Source organism: Aquila chrysaetos, chromosome 2 (genome assembly GCF_900496995.4).
Source record: "Aquila chrysaetos chrysaetos chromosome 2, bAquChr1.4, whole genome shotgun sequence".
Lineage (NCBI taxonomy): Eukaryota > Metazoa > Chordata > Aves > Accipitriformes > Accipitridae > Aquila > Aquila chrysaetos.
Window position 1 is genome coordinate 70,987,551 of NC_044005.1, and position 19,384 is coordinate 71,006,934.

A 19,384-nucleotide genomic window follows, 5' to 3' on the forward strand; every position below is an offset into this window, starting at 1 on the left:
GGGCAATGTTTAGGAAGTAATGTATGCAGTGCAGCACCCATCTGTCTTTCTGGGCACTCGCTCAGTTGCTTAAGAGAGAGCGGACATACACCCAAGAGCATTGCATGGACACAAGCGGCTGTCCCCAACCGCTGCTTGTTGGTAGCACTGCTACAACTCTCTTCCAAACACGGGCCCATAGGTGACAGCCTCTGCTCAGTGGTCATGCCACATACACCCAGACGTGCCCCACAGATCAGCACATCTGGCTGAAAGCTAATGTCTTCCTTTGAACTTATTGAACATACAGTCGATACTTCCAGTGGGACAGAAGGAGCTCCCTGAAACCCACACCCCTACAAAGCACAGACAGGGAGAAGAGCCACGTCCTGGGCTGTCTGGTCCAGGACATTGATTGGCCTGAGCACACCAGGAAATCAGTTATATTGCCCAAGACTTCAGTGTGATTTGGGCTTGTCACACAGGTGGATCTCCCTATGTTACAAAATGGAAGAATCAGGACAACACTGCCTTGTAATCAGGTCCCTGACGGGCTCCCAACCTTCCTGATTCTTCTGTGCTATAAATTATCTTATTCCAGCTCTTCAAGCACTGACTTCCAGAAACCATTTTACTACCCAAAGAATAGTTCAGGTATGTGCCTCTACATGGCTGAAATAGAGATGATCAAGAAACATTTATGGCACATAGACAAAGTACCAGTGGGGAAAATGAGACTGTTAGGAAATAACATTATTCTCTGGATTAGCTCTGGACTGCAAATGTTTAGAGCCAGAAAATTAAGTGAATTAAATTCTGATCCATACAATTAAGTTACAGTAAGAAGGCAGCAGGGCCATTTTAGATTCATGTGCTGGGAAAAAGAAAAAGAACTAACTACTGAAGATGCACTCCTGCACTCATGACATCCTCTCCTCCCTCCAAAAGGCTGTTAACAGAAGAGGGTAATAAGACCAATGTAACCGAGACTGAGGAATATTGACAAGACCTATTCACACATGCAAACCATCAACAAACATTTCAACTAGGAAAACTAGCCAAATTTGGCAGGAGGAGCCTTTTTTGCCCTTGGAACTATGCTTGAAATGAAGCATTACTTGCAGTCATCAGCTTTGTTGGACACATCACTATCCCAATGAGTTTCACCACTGAAGCCATAATCTCTCTTCAGGATAATTTGGGCAGATTCTTCTCTCCCCAAGGAGCCATTAGGAGGCAGGAGGGATGTGTCCACACACCAGTTGGTGCCAGGAGCTGACTGATAGGAAGGAACCTCCAACCACAAGGTTGGAGTGGGGAAGAAGGAGGCATTTAACAGCAAATTTTCTTTTCCATTTATTTGTATTTTGATGGTTTATGCATCTGCAGATATTTGATAATTTTAAAGAACTTCAAATAAAAGACAGGAAAAGGAGCTGCCCCATCCTACTGGTTTGTTATGCATACTACCAATTCAGGCAAGTAGAACAAGCCTGAACAACTGAGCCCTAATCCATTCAGAAAATAAGATCAGGAGGAAGAAAGCTGCTGAAGTTGTCAGTGATTCCACACTTTTGAAAATAGGACCAGTTCCTTGGGTTCCTAAAGACAGACTTGTGATGAAATTTTTACACCCACTTGTTAAAATCTTTATCTGATGCCCTAGCAATATCCTGTGAGTAATCTCTAGCTTCAGGAACTACGTGGATCATGTATTTTTGTCCTGATGTCACCATCACTTTCATAAATAGCGCACAGTCTTGTTTTTTTCCAAATCTCCAACTGAGCAGGTGAGGTTGAGAAGATGCACATAGAAGCACACAAATCTCAAGAACCTCTCCCCAGGCTGCTGGCTACCTGCTGATAATCCACCCTCTCTCCAACCATGTCACACAATGTCTGTAAATCTACAGAAGTCTATAGACTATATGTCTAAGTGCTGCAGCCAGTGCTTTCTTATACAAAGTATTCAATGCAAAGGAAAAGGTAAGAGAATTACTAATTAAAGAAACAGAAATGAAGCACTGTTGTATCTCATTTTTGCCTTGTTAAGTGCCCATCAGGCTTATCAGCTTTGCCTTGTTAAGCGCCCATCAAGCTTATCATCCTCCTTGTGCATCCTCCTTTCTTATCACCACACAGTGACAGGCAACTCGGATTTTCCCTCTGCAAGCCTGATCACCTTACCCATATCGCTGATCTCACAGCCCTGACCAGGTGTGACCACCCACCTTGGCACCCACCCAGCCCATTGCCATCTTGGTGCTCCTGCCCAGCTTCTTCCTGTTTGCTAACAGAACTATGTTTGTGCTCAATTATAACTGCCATGCTATTGAATCGCTGACAGATACAGGACAGGAGTTGAGTCAGGAGATTTCTAGGAATAGTACATCTTTCTTATGCTGCTGAACTATCTCGCTCTGAAATGCTTGTGAATTAGGGATTTGAAGAATCCATTTGTTATTGTATCCACTGAGCAAGATGCATCCTGATTCTGGGTAATGAGATCTCCTCATTCAAATTCCTAAAAATGAAAAATAAATGCCTTGTTGTTGCAGTTCTTTGTAATATAATCAGTTGTCATTGAAGAAGGCAGTTGACAACCTGGTTCGGTTCATGTAAAGCCTGCCAACAAGACTTAGAGATGATAATTTTTGATGCACTGTTAACTCTTAGTCATGATACTTATTGCACTCTGTGTGAGATAATGACAGGTTTGATCCTGCACCTTTGAGAACAATACATGGTTTGTCATATATTTCAGAAGAAACAGAATGGGGGGGTATCATTCTTTCTTCATTTTTGTTTCAGCCAAGTAAGAGGAACCATGTAGGACACCAACTGGAATAGTTCAGCGTAAAGCTTTCATCCTTCCCAGCTCATGCTGGTCACTAGTTGTTGACACAGTTAACTAGTGACCTAGATATCCATAGGACAGTGAGACATGTCCATGTTGAGTGATTTTATCTTTGTTTTACTACAGCATTTCTTGCACCTCCTCTAGCAGCCAGTGTGCATCGTTGTCTGAAGCAGGATACCAGACTTAATCAGTTTGGCCTAGCATAGCAACCTCCATCTTCCTATAAATAAGGAGGGTGCGTTTCTTCTTCTGCCTACCAGACTGGATGCAGTGTCTGTGCGAATACTCACCAGACTGCTCCCTCCGTGCAGCCTCCACAAAACTAAGTCCATGCTTCCCATCCTTGCAGCACAGTGCCACAGTCTGTCTCCTGCTCCGTGACCCCGGGCTTCTGGCAGAGCTGACCGGGCAGTCTTCAGCTGGCAAAGCGAGTGGATCTGGGAAGGCAGAGTGGCAGAAGGGCAATAAGGAGTCAAGGAGGTGTAGGGGTTGTCTCACCCACCGCAGGCACAGTTGCAGGATTGCTGCCTACCCACGCTCTGTCATCCGCGGGGCTGAGTGCAGTGTCCCTCCCATCCTGCATGAAGAATGAGTTCTCTAATGCATCACAGCCAAAGAAACTTCGGGTGCCTGCATTTAACATGAACAAAGAGTGACAGTGTCACTTCTGATTGCAGGCTGAGGAATTTGAACACAGCAGGTTTCACGAAAGCCCAAATAATTATGCGAGGAGTGAGAGTCACAAGACCTCTGATGAAAAAAGGAAAAGGAGGCATAGTCTGAGAATATAAGGCTCAGATCCTAAGAAGAGGATCAAGTTGTGTTTATGTAGCTAGGTAGGTAGTGTGAAACATGATTCAGATGTTTTTATGAGCCAGATCCATATAACTACAAACTGAATAAAGCTGCCAGATTTCTGTGCGGTTCTGTTGTCCTTTAGGGAATCGTCACACCCCTGATGCTGTGCTGGAGAGAAAGAAGGTGACTGCCCCCCCTCTCCTCCCCAGGGAAGCCTAACTTGTCATGCAACAGCACCCATATTTTCCCAACTAAAGGCTGCAGCAGCCACTTTGCCAGGAATGGGACAGCCACACCCCATCTGCAGAAAATAGAGGGGATTGCAACAAACACCGCTTAAAAAAATGTGCAGCTCATAATGGCTGCAGGCCACAGCAGGCCATTTTCTATCCTTCAATTAGTGATCTTCCAAATGACTCACCAGTGAGCATTGCATCAAGGGGTGCAATCTGCAAGGGCCATATCTAAGTATTCATTGACAGGACTGGTAGCACCACTTTTTTGAAGATTGCCCAACTTCTCTTTATAAGGTCCCATTTTCAGTTTGCTTACAGCTCTGCCAACCCTTTATCAGTTCCAGCTCACATGTTTCAAGCTTAGTGCCTGCATACAGCTCACTGCCTGTTTGTTGGGTTTGGGGGTTTGGTTTGGTTGAGTTTGGGGAAGATATCTTACTTTCTGTTTAACCAGTTCAACTGTTTCCATGAGAGATTTGTCAAAAAAAACCAAACCCAAACCCAACCCCCCCCAAAAAGTTGTGACTTTCTTCCTATAATTACTCCCTGTGGCAGAGAACTGAAATTTGTCAGACTGATAGTCCTAAGGTCATGAATCTGCCATGAAAGTCCATGCCAAATGGACTCCTGGTGGTAATCAGATTGCAAAGGAGCAACTCGTCGTGTTTCAGCCCACACAGTAGTTGAAGCTGGTCCTTCCTTACAGCAGTTACCCCCAGCTGCAGTGATAGCATGGAAGCACTGTCATCTACCTACAACTCAGAAAGCCCAGCAACTAGGCTGCCCAAAAAGAGCCTAATGAGAGAAAGCTGAGGAATCTGAGCCAAGCACTGGAGCAGAAGAGAAGGGCTCAGTCGCTTGGGGTTTCACGCAGTGACAGAGCAGGCTGGGGGCCAACAGGGACTGGTCAGTCTCAGGCCCTCTAAATTGATCTCTGTTACCACATGGCACCTACTGCCTGTTGTGCAGCACTACAACATCATCATTGTGAACAGTGTTTGACCATCTCAGGAAGGGAGCACTAAACTGAACAAGGCACGGGCATCACGTGTGGGGAAGCAGGCTTGCAGGCAGGAACCTACCATCAGTGTGCAGTTTGTGGTCACCAAGGGATCCACTCATTCCCCGTGAGGGTGAAATCTACTTGGACCAAAACCAAGAAAACGACCTGTCAGCCTGTCATTGCTATCTGCCTCTGTCATCAGTTTTCTTTTAGTCCAGAGAAATGAGCCCTGCCAATTCGTACAAACTAATTTAGAAGAGGCTCTAACTAATTTCTGGAGGTTAATATGTTCCGTATGCTCTGGATAGATATGTGAGAATGATAGGCATGTGGCTGCTTCTCGGACTTGGGAGATTGTTACGGACTTGGGAGTTCGTTACGCCAGAGAGCCACCATCAATCAATCAATCAGCACTGATTAATCAGAGGGGAGATGAAGGACAGCGAAGATACTGTAATCCTGTTTTCTGAACAATGGATGTGAGCATGTGTAAGCTCCAAGCATTCCTGAGCCATAGGCCCCGCAATATAAGGTGTCTGGAGTGGGATCAGAGACCGTGGTGGGAATAGCATCCTAGGGGAAGAGGAGCTGTATCTTGGAAGAGGAAGAAAGGCTTTCTGCAGTGAGACCGGGCAACTATGTGAAGGTAACAGTAATAAAAGAGTATGGATGATAGAAGTTAGGGGGCTAAAGCTGGAGAAGGGGAGGGAGTAAAGAAAGGGAGATATACTTGGAGGGGGGACCAGCGAGAGCCTGTCCGCTTCCCACTCTCCCCCTTTAAGGACTGAAACACGACTAGAGAAGCTAGGACTAGCTCTTCCCACCTCCCAGGCCAGTCCCACCTGCTCCACAGCATATCAGAGGGCCCTTGCCACAGCCAGGCTGCAATGGGGAAAAAGCAGATACCAGTTCGTGAGTCCCCTGTTGGGGTACAGGCTGGTTCCCACAACTGCACAGGGGTATGATGGGATGTAGCCCGGACAGGTATTTGCAGCACCAGAGGGCACCAGACAGCAAGGAGCAGGTGTTAACTGGATCCTTGGGGCTACAGAGCGAAGGGGGTAGGAACAGGGGGCTGAGCTGGAAAAGTAGACAGGAAAGGCTATATGTCCTCTGCTACTTCTACCACCTCTGAACTGGGGATGCCCATTCCACGCATACCCCAAACGTGGCTTTGCAGAAAGTGTAAAACACTTTGAAGAAAAGGGAACCACCAGAGCTACTTCACTTTGCAAGCGTGGTGAAACTTGTGCTGTTGGGCTGTATGGTCAGCACTCATTTACAACCCTAGAAGCAATGAGACACTGGGTAAACTTTTCAGCCCTTGCACTGCCTCTTGCAGCCCCCCCCAGCCTAATGCCAAAGATACCATCTCTACTCCCCCGGTGTCTGTCACTGAAGCCATTGGCCTCAGTTGTTTTCCTACCCTCTGTTAACAAACGCAGTGGCAAGAAAGCCCAGAGGTGCTCCCCATGACACAAATCTCTGCACTGATACGATCATTTGAACACTGGAAAAAACAGGCTTCCTTTTTTCCTCTATGTCCTTGTGCTCTGAAATTAGATTTCCTTAGATGTAGGGTAATTAATATGAGTCCTCTCCTCAAAAAAGGCACATCAGTCAGGCTACAGACCTAACTCTTCAGCTGCGTAACAGACAAAAGTATTACATCCTTTCTACACAGCCTGCTCAAAACCCAGTCTCGGGGCTCTAATGGCCTGTTGAAGAGAAGCAGCTGTGGCCATAGCAGACTCCCAGTCTGGGAAATACTTGGGGGAAGAGAAAATACCCTACCTGGCATGATGATTTATGGTTGCGTTCAGAGCAAGACTTTCAACTGCTCCCCAGCTACAGAGCCATCTTCCTTTTCCTACCCTACAAATTAGATCCTCTAAGTCTCCCATTTAGCTTCTTTCCCACTAAACTTTTTAGTGAGGTCGCTTCATTTTTAGCCTTGGGTTTTGTCACAGTAACTGCTCAGAGCAATAGAGGCCTCCTTTGCAGGGCCTTTCAGCTAAATTAGCTGCTTTAGCTCTGACAGCCTCTCATTTAAACTCACTTTCTTACTGCTCTGCTTGGGTTTCACAGCAAGCTGCGCTACCAAGAGTGAAAGGATGTGGTCTACCAATCACACCGGAGATTAGAAACACCTTGTTTTGGAATGAAAACTAAGAAAAATATGAGGTTGCGGCTCAATAGGAATAAGTATTCAGAAAACCTTGATGTGTCATCTTAATCATCTTCCTATTCATGAACACACTTGAAACCTCTTACAAGGTTATGATAAGGAGTCACTCACCAGTGTTACAAGAAGACAAAGCGTTCTGTTTTTTTCCGAGCAGCAAGTTACAACATGCAAGTGAACGCTGTGTGCAGAACACTTTTCACCTCCATGTTCCCATCCAGAACTGTATTTACCCTTGATAAATGATGAACTATGTCCTACAGCTGTGCTACATATTTCAGACTAACAAGGGCAGGAGGAAGGTCATACCGATTCTAGAGCGCTGTCTATCGAGAGAAAGGGACTCATGCTGTGTCATGTGCTCTGTATTTCATGCAGACTAGCCCTAGACCATTTCCCGAATTCCTTGTTTTCCTGGGGACATGGAAACAGTTTATGTACACTGCTGTGAAGTTAAGACCTGGCCAGCTTATGTGTTTTTCCCTTCTTCTACCAAACACTATCTTGTTCCTTTAAACCCTGCTTAACCTTACTTTGGTTCCTCTTTCTCTGCAGGGCCCATACACCAACAAGAGAAGTGAAAGCAGCTATTTCTGTTTCTTTCCACTGCTCTGAACAGTGTCTGAATGCCTGAAAGTGCATAAGGGCCAGAGACATGTCCAAGAGGCTGACTGAACCTCCAGTTCCAGCTCAAAACAAAAGGGATCCTGGAACTAACCCTCTGGTGCAAAATTTCTAGCCCTCAAATAGTAACTGCAGTTTTCTCTGCTGCCAGCAATGCATGGTCAGGCTGCGCAGGAGCTGAACACTAAGGTTGGGATTAATCTCACAGAATGTTAGCTGTCTAAAAAATTCAGATGGTCATCTAGGCCTCAGCACACAACGCAGACACACAAAAAAAGAAGGGTTCATCACACCCATTTCATACCTATTTTGGGCTGGAACAAAGCATTCCTGGAAGGTGCCTCTTTGTCTCCATAGGGCGTAAAGACTGGTGTGGGCTAGATGCTGAGCTATCAGATGGCTGGGGTTAGGTGAGAGGCATTGAAACCATCTTGAACAACTATGTTTATCTGGGTCTTTTGCCAGTCTGTGCATTTGTATCTAGGCTATCCCAATGCTGTTACTTCCAAGACGTCCGGAGGGCTGTTAGGTGGTGCCTCCAGTGACCCCATGTCTCTGTTGCTTTCTGGCTGTTTTTGTTCTCAGGAAGTTACTTCCCTTCAACCAGGAACATGATTCTAGAAGTCCAAAGATGATGGGCTACATGGAGGAAAAAAAGGAGAGGTTACATCTCCCCCGCTTTTAATAGTGTCTGAAAAATGCCCAAAAGCTGCCCTTAAATGAGTAGTTCTGTGAGCAGTGTAACTGGTGACTCCTGATTTCCTATGGATTTCTGTTTACAGTTAAATTCTCTATGCTTAATAATGTACAAATGCCAATTACAGCTTCTCCTGTGCTTGGGGAGGTCATAATGATCCACTCCCACATAAAGTGTCTGATGTCAGCCATGAGTTCTGCCTGGGCCTTTCCTCCAGTAAAGGCATATATAGGGTATATCTCTTCTAGAGACCTAGCTACTTTCCTGATTGGAATTGGCCTACAGGTTCAAAGATCTGGGTGGGATGGCAGAAATACACAGTTAGTCTTCCAGCAAATGCAGCACGCCTCTTAAAAACACAAAAAGAACCCATTGGTACTGTGAAGAAGTAAACTAAGAATGGCAATACTTTTTCCTCTGCAAAACTTTCAGTGAAACGTTTTCTTCACCTCTGCCTTTCTTTCCCCGTTACATCACAACTTTGAAGGCACAGGCCTGGCAGATGGTAGGAAGAAAGCAGTTGCTTTTGTTATTATTTAGATATAGAGCACCTTAAAGTATGCTAGTAACTGCTGAGTCGTGTGGAGAAGGCTTCCTGATGGAAAATTGTGCCTCCCTTTCCACAGGGAAAAAAAAAAAAAGGAGGTACTTGGAAAGATAAAGGGCAATTCAGTCCTTTGAATGCTCATATCATAAAACTGAATATGAAATAATTACCATAAATGAGGCAACTAGTTCCTACACCCTCTGCAACCTGGACGATATCCTTCTGTGTCATCAAAATAAAAATTACTTGCAGAAAACACATTACTTACTACCTTATCACAGTCACCTGAGCTCACACATACAAAAGGAGAAGACCGAAGTCTTCTAAATCATCTCTCTCCGCAAAGAAATGAACTACAAAGATTTTAACTCTATTTCCTTCTCCAAAACTCCTGGCACTAGGACAGGCATGTGATTTTATCCCTAAACAGGGTGTTCCTTAGGCTCTTTGCCAATTTAATTGGCTTATTCATATCCTTCCCTTCCAGATTACCTCAGGGTGATTTACATGTTGGAGGCCTACAAACACTGATGATTCAGTGCATGAAAACCAAAAACATTGTTCAATGTCTGACAGGGTCCTCACTGGCTTTTGCCCCCAAATTAATTGTTCTTATTGGAACAACCTAACATATAATCAACCTCTGACATCATCCTAATGTTAATACAGACAAAAGAGCTTCTAAAATACAATGGACTAATGTAACTTGGTTTTTACCAGTGTTGCCAGGTACTCTGCAGGAGCAAGAAACAGGCAAAGTTTTCAAATGGGAAGATACAGATGCTCCCAGCCCAGCTTCTTTGGTCTACTGGCCATTTTGAAGACTGTCTTCTGATTTTCCATGAATAAACCACTCAGACTGAGCTCTAAAGAAATGCAAAGACAATTTCATTTTCTCTCTCTGCAAAACATAACTTTTCTTATGCATCTTTCAACAGCTACTTAATATAGTGTTACATAGAACGAGCAGGTGGACTTGCAGTGAATTCAGAACAAATTTCCTTCACATGTTAAACCTGAACTCTCTAGCAAGGAAATATTTTGCAGGCCAATTAAGGACAACTTTACCTCCACCAAATACAGGAACAAGCAAAGATTTGTATTCATGAATAAAGAAAAGGCTGAAAGAGGTTAATTTTGCCTTTTTATTGATAAAAGTCTTGGACTTGCATGTATCTCTTTGTGACATGAACAGTTTTCATAAAATGCAGCAGAAAACTTGACAGAATATACTTCTTCTCTGTATCTTTGGTAACAATTTAATATATTCTTGTCTCAGTACTCTCACAAAAAGCAGTCACTCAGTCTTCCTTCAGGGGAAGATTACTACACCCCATATTCAAACAGATTCCATTTTCTCCTTATATTATATGCCACTGCAGTGCCTTTCCTAAGCAAGCTCCCTTCTTTTAGACCAAACCTATTACTGGCTACACAGCCACTCATGCAAATCCAGCACCCTTCTGGTAAGTTCCCATTTTGCTTTCCAAAAAAATTCTCCATGTTTAACACCCACCTCCCTAAGACCATCAACTGGCACTTTCTAATCCATTTCACAGTAAGATTTCCATATTGCCTTTAAAAGCCACAGGTTGCTTTGTAAGGCAGTCCTTGCCATTCTGGTACTTGTTTTCACAAGGACTTTGGCGTATCAGCTGCTAATAAACTCTGTATTCTTTAATAACAGAGTTTATGCACTTAAATACCTGCCGGAGGATGAACACATCTCCACCATTACAGCTGAAGTATTTCAAAGTCCAGCACTTTTAAATCAGCACAAATGCCTTAAAACTAGTTTCCCTGTTTGCCCTGACAATTGTGGTTACAGGTGTTACGCGCTTATAAGCTCTGCTTAGATATTAAAACTTGCACAGAAATTCATTCATATTTGCATTCACTGTGTTTATCTACGAAAAATCTGCAATACATTTGTCATGCCCACATTGACTCTATATAACATGTTCATACAGAAGTTCCAAGCAACATCACAGAATTATTACAGTCCACATATGCAAATGCAAGTGAGCCACTGCATGAAGTTTTTAATATATAATACACGAGAGCAAACATGTAATGAAATGGTGGGAAGAATGAGGGGTGAACACCCTAGAATTAAAGCATATATGTACATAATTTTTATAAATGGCAAGAATGTTTCACTCCTACTGAATACTTTAAAAACCTTTATACTACACACAAACCAGTAAATAAAACTCAGATCTCACAAGAAGTCCATTATTGGACCTGATCATTTAGAGTATTAGAGAGGCATTGCTTAACCAAGAAAAATAAACCCAGCCCACACTCCAGACTCACTGCAGGAAAGTGGAGAGCTGGCAGCCCCGAGAATTCCTCCTCTTTGATCCACAATGAAAAAGGATAATAAGGGCGTACGTACTCACTCTTGTCTAGTTTTCACTTTCTTCAAGGAAAAGAGTTATGCTGATTCAGAGCTCTGGTCGTGGCCCGGGAGAATATTGTTCTTATACTCCCCACACATCAAATCTCTACTTCTCAAAAAGTTCTCAAGATTTTCTCTCCCTTTCCTTAATTCAATCAATTCTAGTAACAGACGCTTCTTTGTTGCTTGTCACCAAAGTATTTTAAGCACTTCGAATCCTGTCTTGTTTTATACTTGTTTCTAAAGGAGTCAGTTCTGGCCTTCAGCTCTTTGTTTTCTTTCAAAACCTTATTGAACGAGTTGTGCTCCTCTGCGTTCACTTCAAGGACACCACGTTTTCTTTTGTCATGATAACTCTCACTCTGAATTGTCTCAAACATACAATCAAATGCAAAAATAAAACTATCTTTCCATTTATTCTTAATAGCATCCTGACGGCTGCACATTTCGGATAACCACTCGAAAGGACATGCTGGGGGTAACAATGCAGAAAATGATGCTGAATCCTTGCCTAAGCAAGGATTAGTAGCTTAGGCAAGACGAGCCGTTCGTGTATTTTACTCGGGAATGTCCAGGTTACGGGTCTATATTTACAGCTTATGTTGCAACAGGGATTGACAGCTGCAGTAGGTCTGGCCCTCTCACCCGCACCGGGCCCATGTTAGCAGTGCCTTTTCTAAAACATTAAAGGTAAGTATGTGTCGAGCGGGTGCGGGTATTGTTTAGAAAACCTGCTCCTGCTTCCACCCAAGTCAACAGGAAAACAAAACAGTCTAGGAGTCAGGGCTTTCCTTTCTTTACTCTTATTTAAATGTCAACCAGTGTTTTATGTGGTTGTTTATTAAATAATAATAATACAATAATGCCCAGAGGCTCCAATTAGGACTGGGAAGTCACTGCAGTGGGATTGTGCAAAGGCGGAGGAAGGGACGGCGGGCTGGGAATTGGACGGCTCCCCAGCAGTGAGGAGCATGGGCTGGAAGCCGGCTCCTCTCGGCAGGCGGGAAGGGCTGCTCCCAGCACTCCCCGCCACCGGCAGCAGCTAAGCCTTTTGTTTGCGTGGGAGTTTGATGTTACTTTAGTTTTGGGGTTTTATTCGTTTGGGTTTTTTTAATGTCGAGATATAGGATAACCAGCAAGACATACAAAGAGGTTTTCTTCAAAGTAGCCGAGCCCGCAAAGGGAAAAAAAAGAGTGTATGTAGATGTATATGCTAATTCTTATTAATTAAAACCAGAGCGCTGTGCTGGAGCTGTGCACAGGCTTTATAAGCTAATATTAAAACAAAGGGCTCATTCGTCTTCCACAGAAATTTCACCTTGGCAAAGCTCTGTTTGCTGCAGTGGAGTTACTCCTCGCTTCACCCCAATGCGAGCACAGGATCAGGCCAGGAGCCCTCAGGAAGGACTTGAAAGCCAGTAATAAAACAAAAGGACAAACAGGAGGCACATGGGGAGGACAATCCTAAGGAGCGGGATAAGAACAAGCATGTTGCTCTTGGCAGAAAGTAACTGGCAAAAATTAATTGCGTAGTCAGTCTCTCGCTCAGTTCTTTTTGTTTTGTTATGAAACTGGATTTGTTTTTATTATAGAGGAATGGGATATATTTCAGCAGAGGAATCTGAGCTGGATAGGCTTTATGGCAGAAGTATGTTTTATGGAGAGATTTGAATGAAGGCAGCGTGGATTTGGTTCACAAGATGGGCGCAGTTGTTCCTGAAACAAAAAGGGCAGCGTGAATGAAAGCCCTCGGAGGAAAGCAGGAGGAGGGAAGGAAGGAAGCGATTAGAGGAACGCTGGGCTGGACCAGAACGTGTGGGAGCAATGACACAAATCCTGAATTAATGCAGCAGCAGAACAATGCCAGGCCCTGAACGTGAGGCCTGAAACCGAAGGGATGAAAAACCCAAGAAGGGGCGATATGCTGCTGCTCGGTGAGGAAAAAGGGGGAGGGCAGTGAAAACTATCCCCTGGAAGGGGGAACAGAGAGACCCTGAACTGAGTGGAAAGGAGAAGCCAAAGATTCCCCAGGAGAAACTTCTAGAAAGCTGGTAATTTATAAGCATCTTCAGGCTAGAGGTGACCTAAGTCTGGGGAAGAATTTTGGAAATGAGGTCTGAGGTGGGGAAACAGGTCGCTGGAAATACTTCACAGAAGAATGAGCATGGCCTAAAACCAGCTTTCATATGGGAGAGAAAAGGGAGCAAGTGAGCTCAGAGGGTGACAAAATTACCTGTGGTGGCAGAGAAAGGATGAGGAAGGGATTTGCCAGCAGAAGATGGTCATCTTCTTCTGTTTTATGAACGGAAAGGGTATGCTAAGTGAAAGGTACTGCACGGGATTGGCAGAGGGGGACAGAGATGGGGAAGCGGAGGGGTGGATCGATCAGAGGTGGAGCAGCAGGTTAAGCAGTAGGTGTGTATAGATGGTACAGTGCGGATACATATCGCCCACCCGCGAAACCGGGGAGCATCCCAGAGGTCAGCTGCAGAGGGAGGGAGGAGGTTTTTGAGAACAAAATGTAGCCAGATACTATCTGAAAAAAAGAGAGGGATGGAAAAGACAGGTAAGATAGTGACAGAAAAGTTGAACCCTTAGTAAATGATCTGGGAAAATAAGAGTTTTAATTCAAGTCCTCAGTTCTTCATTGTTCTTTGTAGAAAACTGAGTTTAATAAAAGAAAAAAATTCAGCTGGCTTCCACTGAGTTTCCATGCAAAATTTCCAAAGCAGCAACAGGTCTGCAATGAAAAGTACATGCCCATTTCTTCAATGTGCACACCAAACTACAGAGCTGCATGTTGCGAGTGAACAGAATGGATGGTGTCTCAAACTTCCTCCTAGACTTGAGGAAATTAGCAGGAAATAATTAATATGTCTTAGTTGTCACTGTGTCCTATGCTGGTTTGTTCGCTAACATACTGGCACAGAAGAAAAGCCTGACCTTCGCTACATCTCAGCCCGACACAATCATGTAAGCTCACAGAGGATCTGGGCTCCAGCCCACCGCAACAGTGGAGAGACATTCACAGCTCTAAGCGTGTTTGACTCAAATGGCTCTTAATTCATGTGTTCTGTATTACTCACATGATTAATATTTGGCCTGTAATTTTTTTCACCATTCCAGTCCAATGTATTTTTAGTTGACTCTATTCTACTCTCCATTTAATATGTAATACCATGCTACTGCTTTACCCTTACAATCACTTATAAAAAATTAATTGTTCTACAAAGATATAAGGGAACATTTTAGAAAAAAATCTTTGTATAAGAAGTGTACTTCTCCATTCTGCTCAAGCACTGTGGCAGTTTTTTCAGATCAAGAGCAAAGCAGAGTTTAGTTTGGTCAAATCTTTTCCAAAGTTCAGGCAGGGAATGTTACACGTGAAGTTTAAAAATGCGGATTCGTTACAATAGAAAAAGGAAGGAAGATAACAGACAGGCACAATATAATTGTTTGTGTATTAATATGTTTGACAGTGGAGGGTAAGGGTGTGCAGGACATGGGGATGTAAGGCGTTCTTTCTTTAGGCTGCAGTAACATTTCCAGTACCTCACAACACTGCCCTCCCTATACCCCATTATTTTTTTTGGTGAACCTACACAAGGTTGTGATTGACAACGGACGGAAAAGTGCACTGATCCACACTTTGCTAGTGCCGACGCTTTCCTGAAATTGTCGAGGTAATTGCAGTAGTCAGAGCTGTGAAATTTTACTCACTGCTTCCAAATTATTCCATATCCAGGTCTGTTAGCACAATTCATGCGTATACACCAGTGAGTTTAGTAATTTTCCTTTTATAGCCTCAATGTATTATTCTGAATATAGGTGAACTGACTCAAATGGGTTATTACTGCTTCACCTCCTTGCAAGCAAAAAGTTTAGTTCCACTGTGACTTCGCTGTTGCCGCCTTTTATCACAGAATGACTGCAAGGACTTCCTGGGTCATTCACATTAGTCTCATGCCACCGAAAGCAACCATACTATACAATCCCTTTTCTTAAAATATTAAGCCTTATCTAAAGGCCACCTAAGCCTCACCTAAAGATCTGGGCTTGATTTTGTTTATTTTCACCCATACTACTGCTACGGGAAGAGTGCTCTGGAAACTCATTCCTCTGGCAGTTATAAATCTTCCTCTTGTTTCCAGTTTGGGTGAGGTAACTGACAGTTCCTGTATCAACACAGTCTGCATCACTAAAATAGATCTTAAAAATCTCCTGAACTTATCTCCTTCTTGTGCTTTTATAGAAAAAAATCATAGACTTCAACAGTTATTTGGGTGGGCCAATAACCTTGAAGTAACAATCCTTTAACTTCTTGCAATAAGTAAATTTTTCATTTCTATTTTCTATTTCTATTTCAGCCAATTTTCCTAACTGGCTCAGTCACCTTTTTCTGGACAAGTTCTGGTTTTAATTAATCTTTCCTGAATATGTATGAGTGGAAGTATATACAGTATTTTAGAGGAAATAGGTGGTTTGGATGTCTCTTATATTGGCAAATACACCTCTGTATTTCTGCTGGAAATACCTTAGTACCAAAAAATGTATTTGTCCTATTGAAGGTCACTGCATGTTGCAGGTTCAGATCATAATTTTTGGTACAGTTTACCAGCGTAAGTCAGCACCTAAAGAAGCAGAGCTGACCTTCACTGACCTCTAGCTTTCATTCCTGTTCCTGTGTATCCTTTCCTTTTTGCCAGCACTATCTGTGTGACTGTATAGCAAAGCAGATTAAGAAATTTATTCCATTTTTCTTTTGGCTGTTTTTCCCACCTTGCATACAATTCCTGCAGTAATCCCCATTTTTTCAACGTAACTAGTTCTTTTTCACTCGGCACCACACAAACATTTCACTGAAGTCCTAACAGATAACCTCCACTGCATTTTGTCTACAAAATCTGCAACCACAATGTGTGCCTGACACATCAGTAAGAAACCTTCAGTATGCTTGGCCAAATTCAAGTGGAACGACACTGCTTAAAGTGACTTCTGCTCACTCGGGGTGAGATGGAACAAGCCCTAGAAAACAGCTCAGCTAACCAGTGGTCCCGTGTTTGTGAGCACGACAGGTTAATGAGAAATGAGCCACTGTGTGAAGTGGGAGGAATATGGTTAGACGGCATAAAAGAAAATACAGGGACTGTGATGTGGACCCTGCATCAAATGAATAGGATGTCTCAAGGAAAAGGAAGAGGAAGCAGAGTCAAGATGGTATATAAAGAGAATGAGAGGAAGACAGCAAAAAAAAGAAAACAAAGAACAATGTGGGAATGGAACAACAGCAGAGGAAGAAAAGAGAATGCATAAAGACTAACATTTGGTCAACTACGACACCTCCGTCCCAGTCCCAAAGCACTACACTGAAAGGGTTACCTTCCCACCCCATTCAGAGCTGTACAAAGGTCAAAATGTTGTCCTGTGTCTGGACTCGTCTTTTTAACAGGTGTCATGCTTGAAGTGCAGATCCAATAAAATCTAGCAAAACACCAGTTATAAATAAGCTCTCCCATTCCCAGTATTAATAAAATTTGTGGGTACTATTTATTTTAAAAATATGCTTATAATATACAATTTTAAAGGCACCCCATGTAGCACATAGTAGGACACTGCAAATTGGTTATATAACAAGTAAGTAGAAGAAAGAACAATATAAACAAGTGGTTTGCAGCCTTGACCCTATGGTGTTTCCTGCCACAATGAAAGTAAAAACACATGTTCCTGACAACCATCAAGCACTTTGTCACTGCTGTTGGACATTTTGCTGCCTTAGGGCTTATCTACACGCAAAGCTACATTGGTTTAGCTGGGTTTAATTTGCTGCAAAGGGCTGTGTGAATTCTTACTTTGACTTAAATCAGACTTACTTCAGTTTAGCTCAACAAATTAAGGGTCAGATAAAGCCTGAGTAACTGTTGATTAGGACAATCATGGTTCTAATCAATTGTTTACAATTATAGCGCTGCCTGCACTGGCAAAAGCTTGCTTTCTAGTAGCTTATCTTGATGAAGTTTTGCCTGATTCCTCAGACTGGTTTAATTGACTTAAATTGTGCCTGAATGGTCCTTAGGATCTGGTGTTACATGAGTTAAAGTAACCGAATCTTTTCTGCAGCTGAAGGCAGAATATATATATCAGTTCAGTGGGAAAGTGCTGGTTATTCTAAATCTTTTTTTCAATATTGCACTCAAACACAGGCACTTCTCAGCATACAGATTAAGGCAGAAGCGGCTGAGTTCTGTGCGGGCACAGGGCATTCCAAACTAAACAAGTGCATCATACACATGCTGAGAGACACCCAGAGTTTCCTTCATTCAAAGCCTGCAAGAACAACTTTGCCTCAGTCTCCTGGGTAAAGTGCTTGGTAAGAATACTTAAGACTGTTGCACAAACACAGGGGAAACTTATCTGCTTAGGGAAATGGAATGGAAATGAAGAATTAAATGAATGGAAAACCACCCATCATTATTCCAAAGAAGAGTGTCCACAGAAGGAGTTATACCGGTATAGTAATAGCAGGACAATTATAACACTGTAATAACATCAGTACTTTTCCTGAGCCTTGTTATGGAGAACCAGAACAGGTCTCAGCTTTAGAAAGGCTTGTCAGCATCCTCCCTACCAAGGAAATACTCTAAGTACTTCCTCTACAGAGGAAAAGGTAACAGCAGAGGAATCATTTTGCTATTTTCTGTAATTAGTTTTAGGCCAAGGCAAGGCAGGCAAACCTAGGGTGAATTCCACCTAATTGTTCCAACATCGTCATGAGCTATCTGTCACAGAAAGCAGATTATTAATTACTATTTCTATTTTTGTTGGGCAGAAGGGCTCTGCTAGGTCACCCCACCACCCAAAACCTCAGTTACGCTAAGAGCAGCACAACCATATTGCCAGCACAGACATCAGATTTGTGTTTAGGCTGACTGGATGCTGTTATGGCTTAATTAACAATATACACCACACATGGAACATGCAAAGCAAAAAACTTGCTTCCAAATGATAGTAAGGTTTGGTCTGGGTTTGGGGTTCTTTTTAAACATCATTAAGAGAAAGGCTAGTTTATATTTCGCAAGACAATCAAAAAAGCACCAAAGTGTTAAAGTTTTTGAGGGCATATTCCTCATTTTACCTTCCAAAGACGACCCATCTTTACATTCACAGTTAAATTAACAGGATTAGATACAGAAAAGCCAAAGTTACATGTATTTTGGGGCCCATCAACCCCTGTTGGCTTTTCCACTGGGCTGAACTGCGACACAGTTTCTTTCAATCAGGAAGCCGACCAGGAAAGAGCTCCGCGCTTCCCACCAGCGGCTCTAGTTCTTTGAACCTCTTCCCTCACCGCCCTCCTTAACCGAGAAAGCCCTTTACGCAACTGCAAGGAAATCGGCTGGCTACGCCGAGACACAGCTCCCGGCACCGTGAGGCCTTCCCTGGCGTGCCCTCAGCTGTCACCTCCACCCGCTTCCTACCCCCCGACTCCCGCACGCTCCCTGCCCTGCCCTCGTTCATCATGGAGGGCCGCTAAAGGCGCTTTGCCCTTATTTCACACACAGCCGCCCTCGGACCCGCTCGGCGCCTGCGGTAACGGGAGGCGGCCCTCTCCCTCCCTCCCTCCCCTCCCCTCCCCGGCCGCAGCCGGCCAGCCGGGCGGCAGGGCTCTCTTCCCCCTTTGTGTCTCCGGGACCTGACGGGAGACACCCCCCCCCCCCCCCCCCGTCCCTTTCCCCGGGGCCGCGCCGCTCCCTCAGGGCGCCCGGGAAGCCGCCCCCGCGGCCGAGCCCTGAGCCCCGCGGAGAGCCGCCGCAGCCCCGTCCTTTAACCCGCACCCCGCACCGCAGCCTCCGAGGGGGGATTTAAATCAGAACCCGGAAGCCGGGGCGGGCGGCGCGGGGCACGACGGGATTTGTAGTCCCGTCACCCCTGCGGGCTTCCCGCCGCCGAGCCGCGGGGCCGGGGCGGGGAAACCACCAGTCCCCTGAGCCTCTGCGGCCGCCACCGCCCCAGGAACGCAGGCGCAGTGCGGGGGGCTGGTTTTTGAATCCGCGGCG

At 44.2% G+C, this 19,384-nt stretch overlaps 1 long non-coding RNA gene across 1 annotated transcript; it reads right to left on the minus strand.

Moving 5' to 3' along the window:
• Positions 1-1,135: 1,135 nt before the first annotated feature.
• Positions 1,136-12,713, minus strand: LOC115352367. Its single transcript, XR_003927112.2, has 4 exons — positions 11,332-12,713; positions 9,647-9,795; positions 7,990-8,324; positions 1,136-3,276 (listed from the first exon to the last, which is right to left on the minus strand). It is a non-coding gene; the product is annotated as an uncharacterized LOC115352367 (long non-coding RNA).
• Positions 12,714-19,384: the final 6,671 nt, after the last annotated feature.